The sequence below is a fragment of the Nicotiana tomentosiformis genome, chromosome 2, assembly GCF_000390325.3.
Source record: "Nicotiana tomentosiformis chromosome 2, ASM39032v3, whole genome shotgun sequence".
Lineage (NCBI taxonomy): Eukaryota > Viridiplantae > Streptophyta > Magnoliopsida > Solanales > Solanaceae > Nicotiana > Nicotiana tomentosiformis.
Genome location: NC_090813.1, coordinates 9,118,293 through 9,125,197, shown reverse-complemented (window position 1 = coordinate 9,125,197; position 6,905 = coordinate 9,118,293). Strand labels below are relative to the sequence as shown.

Genomic DNA, 6,905 nt, shown 5'->3' with positions numbered 1-6,905 from the left:
AATTATAATATACAAATAGGAGAGTCGATGGTTTATTGGAAACAGTCTCTATATCCTCACAAAATAGAGGTAAGGTCTGCATATACACTACCCTTCCTAGACCCCACGGTGTGGGATAATACTGGGTATATTATTGTTGTTGTATAATATACAAATATGACAAAATTGGTTTTTGGTTATATATAGATGATTAAAATTCTTTAACATAAGGAAAGATTTTAATAAAATGACAATGATGATTCAAAATTCGGTTTAGATCACAAGTTTAAATTCATGTAGTATTTTTTTTATTCCCCTTTAAGTTTCGGTTCCACCACTGCTCATATGTTCAACTTTCTTCCGCATTAAATTAATGCCAAAGTCTTAAAAAAAATTAAGAAAAGTGCTAACTACCCAGTTATTATTAATTATATACTCTCCTCTTTCTCAAATTATCTGTCATAATTTCTAAAAAAATAGTTATTTCAAATTATTTGTCATTTTAGAAGCTCAAGACAAACTTAATTGTCTTTTCCTATATCCTTAGTAGTAATTATTCTTGAAAACTACAAACACTTATAAGGGTAAAATAGTCAAATATAAGGATAATATAATGATGATTTAAATACCAATAAGACATAAATAAGGGTAAAATCGTCAAATATACCTCTTAATTATTATATTTTCTTAAGTTACATGTAAAATAATATATGACAAATAATTTGAGACAGATGTTAGGTATTTTACTGTCTCAACATGCTTCTTGCAATTTAAGAATTTTATCAAATTACTGAGTTGTATTTACTTGTTTGTTCATAATCCCTACACGTCTCAAGTGTGGTAAGGTGCTTGTCAAATTAAGTACTCCTTACTCCCAAGAGGAAACTACTTACTATTCAATATCTAAAATAATTTTCATTCATTTTTCTACTATAAAAGTATGTGCTCTATATAACGGAATAATACCTCAATTCTCTTAAAATTTGTATTATCAGCTCGAAGTGATGGATTGATAGCTGATATAAAATCATTATTTGTCAAAATCGCTCGGCAGATGAAGCATTCTTATCTCAATTTACAGAAACATGAAGAGTTACGAAATAATTATAATATTTATGAAGTTACAAGCTTTACTACGTAATGGGCCGAAAAATATTGGGCTAGAATTGGGTAGGGGCCGCGCGAACGCAGGCCCCCACTACCACAAATTATGACGTAGGCTCGACCACTTGGGCCGACCTTAGGCGGGCACCCCTCCTAAAGTGCAATGGAGGTCACCAACCTAGGCCATGAGTCTTGTTGATCGCCCATTGACCCCGTCCAGGTAAGTATGTTTCTCTGTGATCTCAGCCCATTTCTTATAATAAGCCTTTCGCTCCCCTTTGCCTTCAAACTGCCGATGTGGGAGCAATCACTCACAATGAAGCTGCCATTCTTTTGGCTTTCTTTTGAAATTAAAAATTAGACTATATTTCTTTTTAATACAAAAACAATAATTATTATAATAAAAGTGCTTTATTTTGAAGAGTAATTGTTTAATTATGCAATTTTATGCTTAAACTGAATAAAACCATAATATATGAAATATAGACATAGAAATAAAGAGCTAATATATGATCCTCAAGATTTTACGATTTTTGAAGATGAGAATTGACATGGCATTGCAGACAATATTTAACAATAAATTAAAATTACTTAACAGACACCCAAATTGATAACCAAAATTAGATTTGATCTATATGATACTAAAATCACCTAGTTGAGCAGATAATGCATTTGATTATGGAAAAGAGAAGCCAATATATAAATAGTAGCACGAGTTGCAAAATGGTTTCAACCAGCAGCCTATACATCCTCGTCACATGATTATCAAAGAGTAGACTGATAATCATTTTAGTTTGTTAAAGCTTTTGTCCTGCCATTTTGTTCATTGCCTTTGGTGATTCACTAGAGACGTACATTTAGAGTGCCCGTTATTTTACCAATTTATCCTTAATGAGAAACTTTTATAGACATATAAATGTCATGGCCCGCCCCACACAATGTTTGCCCCCTAAACTTTTAGGACCATATGTTCCAATAATCTTTTTTTTCCTTAAACTTTGTGCCAAGTGGAACTACATCATCTAAATTGAAACGGAGGAAGTAATAAATTTCGTTTCAATATGGCATTCTCTTCATTTTTGTCATATACTGCGCGCAGAGTATAAGTTAATATCCATATTTACGGAGGACACTAAAATTCGTCACCTATAAATGATTTTTGACACACTAGAAGAGAACTACTCTAAAACTTAGGCGTAGAAAAAGAATAAAATCTACTTTACCCCCTTAACCTTTAAGTGTTGGGAAACTATACCCCCTTTACATTTTTAACGGGAAAAGGAATCCCCTTGTGCAATATTTTTTTGGTGAGCATTCTTTTTTAAAATAATATTTTTTCTCTCTCTATCCTTTCAAAGGTGAAGTATAATATTTTTTACTCTTAAAGGAATCCCGTTCAAAATGTAAAGAGGGTATAGTTTCCCAACACTTAAAGGTTAAGCGGGTAAAGTAGATTTTGCTCTTTTTCTATGCCTAAGTTTTAGAGTAGTTCTCTTCTAGTGTGTCAAAAATCATTTATAGGTGACGCATTTTAGTGTCCTCCGTAAATATGGATATTAGCTTATACTTTGCGCGCAGTATATGACAAAAATGAAGAGAATGCCATATTGAAACGAAATTTATTACTTCCTCCGTTTCAATTTAGATGATGTAGTTCCACTTAGCACAAAGTTTAAGAAAAAAAAAGACTATTGGAACATATGGTCCTAAAAGTTTAAGGGGCAAACATTGTGTGGGGCGGGCCATGACATTTATATGTCTATAAAAGCTTCTCATTAAGGATAAAATTGGTAAAATAAAAGATTTAAAGTTAAATTATTTCCGAATATAGAATTGTGTCATTCTTTTTGGAACACACTAATAAAAAAAGTATGTGTCACAACCCATTTTCTAAATAGGTCGTGACCGGCACCCGATCTCTAAAATTGACCGAGCGAACCATCTGCGCTTATCAATACTATTATACTTCAAACATTATATACAACAAGACAATACCTTAATCAAATACTTTTTAATAATCTGTATGTCTAAAATAAGTCAACTCCAAAACTTTATTCGTAATAACTGATGAATGCTAAAATTTTAATTATGCAAAATGTCTGAATCTTAACCCACTGACTATGTCGATGAAGCCTCTACTGATAAACTGGCACACTGCTCTGGACATGAGATTTTCTAGCTAATTCTCCAAGTAAAAAAGGAAATAGCTAAGTAAGGATGATACAAAGGAATACTCCACGAACAAAAGCGGAGATTACCAATAACACTGAAAGTGAGGGAAGTCCTAACATGTAATTTGCTCGCCTGCAAAATCAATTCTTACGTTTTACTGCAGGTCAACGCAGGTTCCCAAAAGAGAACGTCAATACTATCCACTGTACTCAAGGAGTCTCCACGACCCCCCACTAAAGCAGGGAACTATAGTTTCTAAAATATGCATGCAAGAAAATATTTTAAAAGCATAGAGGGCATAAAGCTTCTATGAACAATTCTAAAATAATTGCAGATGGTTAAGAATATTCTAAAATAGTTTTATTTCTTTCTTTATTATCTGACAAATACTTTACCCTATGCTTAGGGTGTTCCAGCTATCCTGATTTATTTTTGTCTTAATCATTGTGTGATCGGTATGAGTTCGATTCCAACCTGATCGAATAGGTCCAATCCGCGAGGTGCCACTCGCTTCATGGTTCTCAACGCTCATGTATTATATCTTAGCCTAGTTAGGCAGATTCTCAACAACGAGACCCTCGGCTCGAATGCTTCCTATTTTGGCACAAGAGGTTTCAGGTCAATGCCTTGGTTAGGACTCTCGGCATGGATGATGACCCATTTTCATAGAGGATAATCCCTTAAAGTAATAAACTTTTTTGTGTGACCTCTTTAGGGTCTAAATTAACTTCTCAACTTTCTTGACCATTCAAGTCTAAATCTTTTCTGGAATAATCTGTATCTACTCATAATGGTATCTTTAAATATTAAATATGGCATAAGCAGGAAATAAATATTCAAAAATATTTTTCAAGATTCTTTCTTCAACTTTCAACATGGAAAAGACATATAAATGTAACACAAAAATCTAAAAATACACACACATATATTATGAATAATTCATCTAAACTTTAGCTAGAACAATTCTAAGTTAATATGTACTCACTCGCTCCAATTAAGTATATATTAACCCTTTCAAGCAATTTATCAAACACCTTGTATGTGTGCTTTTGTAAGTTAAACCACTTTAGTAAAGGGTTATATCAACTCGCTTCAATTTCTTCTTTCAAGCAACAACGTAAGCTCCAATCCTTATTACCGACTCAATGATCAAATACTACAATTAATAAATCACATTCAATCTCCAACATCTCCAAAGTATTATTTTATTTTATAAATTTTGTAACCAATAAAGATAAGGAATAACTTATTCCTTTTGCTGGCACTACCATTTGGCAGTACATGTCATATAATCTTTGGCAAAACATAACTAATTTATATTTTATTTTTATTTTCCTTTTGTGATTATTTCATCCATTCAACCTAACTAACTAACTAACTAACTAACTAACTAACTAACTAACTAACTCTATATATATATATATATATATAGTTCAGGCTCGACCTTCCTTCTTGCTCACTACTTCTTTTGAAATTAATTTTCATACTAATAATATCGTGATACTTAGAAATTTGTTTACGAACGTCAAAGCATGTCATTTAAATTGAAACATAGAGAGTATTAGATAAATCATTTAAATTCAGTTGATATATGAAAATTTTGAATGGGCTTACATTTCATCCCAAACAATAATGTGAAAATAGTACGGGCTAGCTAGTTTCGAACTGATAATCGAAAATAGCCAACATTTGCAAATTTACTAAAAAATAGCCACTATTTATGCAGAGATAAAATTTAGACAAAAATACACTAGTTGAAACACGAAAAATTCCAACATAATATGTTGGATTATGGAGCTCATGCATATAAACTTTCAGCACATGATGTTGGAACTCCAGTACATTATGAAATTTTAGCACATTATGTTGGAATCTCATATGTATGAAATTCGAACGGTAGCATATTATGTTGGATTTTTTTTGGTTTTTTAAGGGTGTTCCTATTTGAATTTTATCTTTACATGAAAAAGTGGCTAAATTTCGATTACTTTAAAACCGTGGCTATTTTTCAATTACCGGTTGTAAATCAGGCGATTTTTTATTTTTCTCCAGCGATAATTTTACTTATTGGGCCGCTAAAATCTTAGAGTTAAAATCGGGTAAGTGCAGATATACCCGATTTTGGGGCTACTATTGAAGTCATATCCGCATTGCACAAAAATGTATAAAATTTACCCACTTCGAAACGCACTTCAAAATTTGCATATGAAGTTGCAAATATAGGTTTTCAGAATCAAATATAAAGTTCTTTTATATCTCCTCAGTGCCACTTCTCCTCAATTCAACTTCAGAATCGGGACATGAAGTTCTTCTATCTCTTCAATATAACTTCAAAATTGAATCTGAAATTTTTCTGTCTCTTCAATGCAATTTAAGAATCGAATCTAAAGTTTTTCTACCTCTCAACAAGCCTATTTCATCGATCTCAGCAGGTCACCATCGAGCAAGCTTTCTCTTGGTTCAATAATGGTGGTTTTGATTTCTCCACTACAATCTACAATTACCACTTCAAATTTGAATTTCAATTTTAAAAGAAGAAGAATGAGCAGCATAGAAGAAAGCGATATTTGAAGTTACCTAAATATTGGGTATCAGTTAAACTTTTTCTTTAAAAAATGGATATAGTTAAATAGGAACAACTAAATGGTCGCCCCGAAAAAGTTTTACCTTAGAATTAGGTAGGTGCCGGACGCAAGCCTCTACTATCATAAATTATGACGTATGCTCAACAACTTGGCCATCTTAGTTGGACACCCCTCCAAAATGTGATAGAGATCACCCATCTAAGCCATGGGCCTTCATGATAGCTTACTAAGCCATATGGCTTCATGATCACCAATTGACCCATTAAGGTAAGTATGTTATTCAATTAGCTCAAGCCAGTTTTTTTATAAGAAGAATTAATCTAAAAGTCACTTACCTAATTGTTTAAATTAAAAATAATCGGTAAATATAGAATATGTGTATAATAAGTATATATTCTAACTATATGGGCTAAAAAAAGTTTTAAAAAAAAATAGATATTTGCATAAAGATTCTTTTTATATCGGTTCTTTTGCTCCGTCTTTCTTTTAGATACCGATGGGGATGAAACTCAATTAAAGAATCATTGTCACTTTGTTTAGTTTTTTTCTTCTTCTTTTTTCTATGTAATGGATTATATTTTTGATTTTCTTTGACATTTCTTCATCTGGTCTTATTGAGTAAGAGCTCGTTTGGACATAAGAAAAATTTTCTTTTTTTTAAATTTTCTTTTTTTGAAAATAATGTTTGGTTATCAAAATCTTACAATTTTTCCAATCTCAATTGAAAATGGGAAGGTTGCTAGTGTTTAGTTGCAAAATATGTAGAAAAAAAAATCCAAATATGTTGCAAAAATTATAACCAAACACAACTTCATCTTCATTTCAAATTTTAGTGAAATTCCAAATTTGAATTTTATTTTTGGAATTCATGTCCAAACGCCTACTAAGTATACCAGTAGTGTTATATTTCTTCTACTAAAAGTTGTAGCCTTGTAGGTGCTAATAAACTTTGGCGAACTCATTTTTTACATTTTATTTGAAAATTGGTATATTTAGTTTCTGAAAGAGCTACCTTTACACTCTTTATCAACATTCAACAAAGCAAGAGACTAATAATCTACATGT

At 31.7% G+C, this 6,905-nt stretch overlaps 1 non-coding gene across 1 annotated transcript; it reads right to left on the bottom strand.

Moving 5' to 3' along the window:
• Positions 1 to 1,149: 1,149 nt before the first annotated feature.
• On the bottom strand, positions 1,150 to 1,311 carry LOC117277987 (U1 spliceosomal RNA). The gene has a single exon (XR_004508292.1). It is a non-coding gene; the product is annotated as a U1 spliceosomal RNA (small nuclear RNA).
• Positions 1,312 to 6,905: the final 5,594 nt, after the last annotated feature.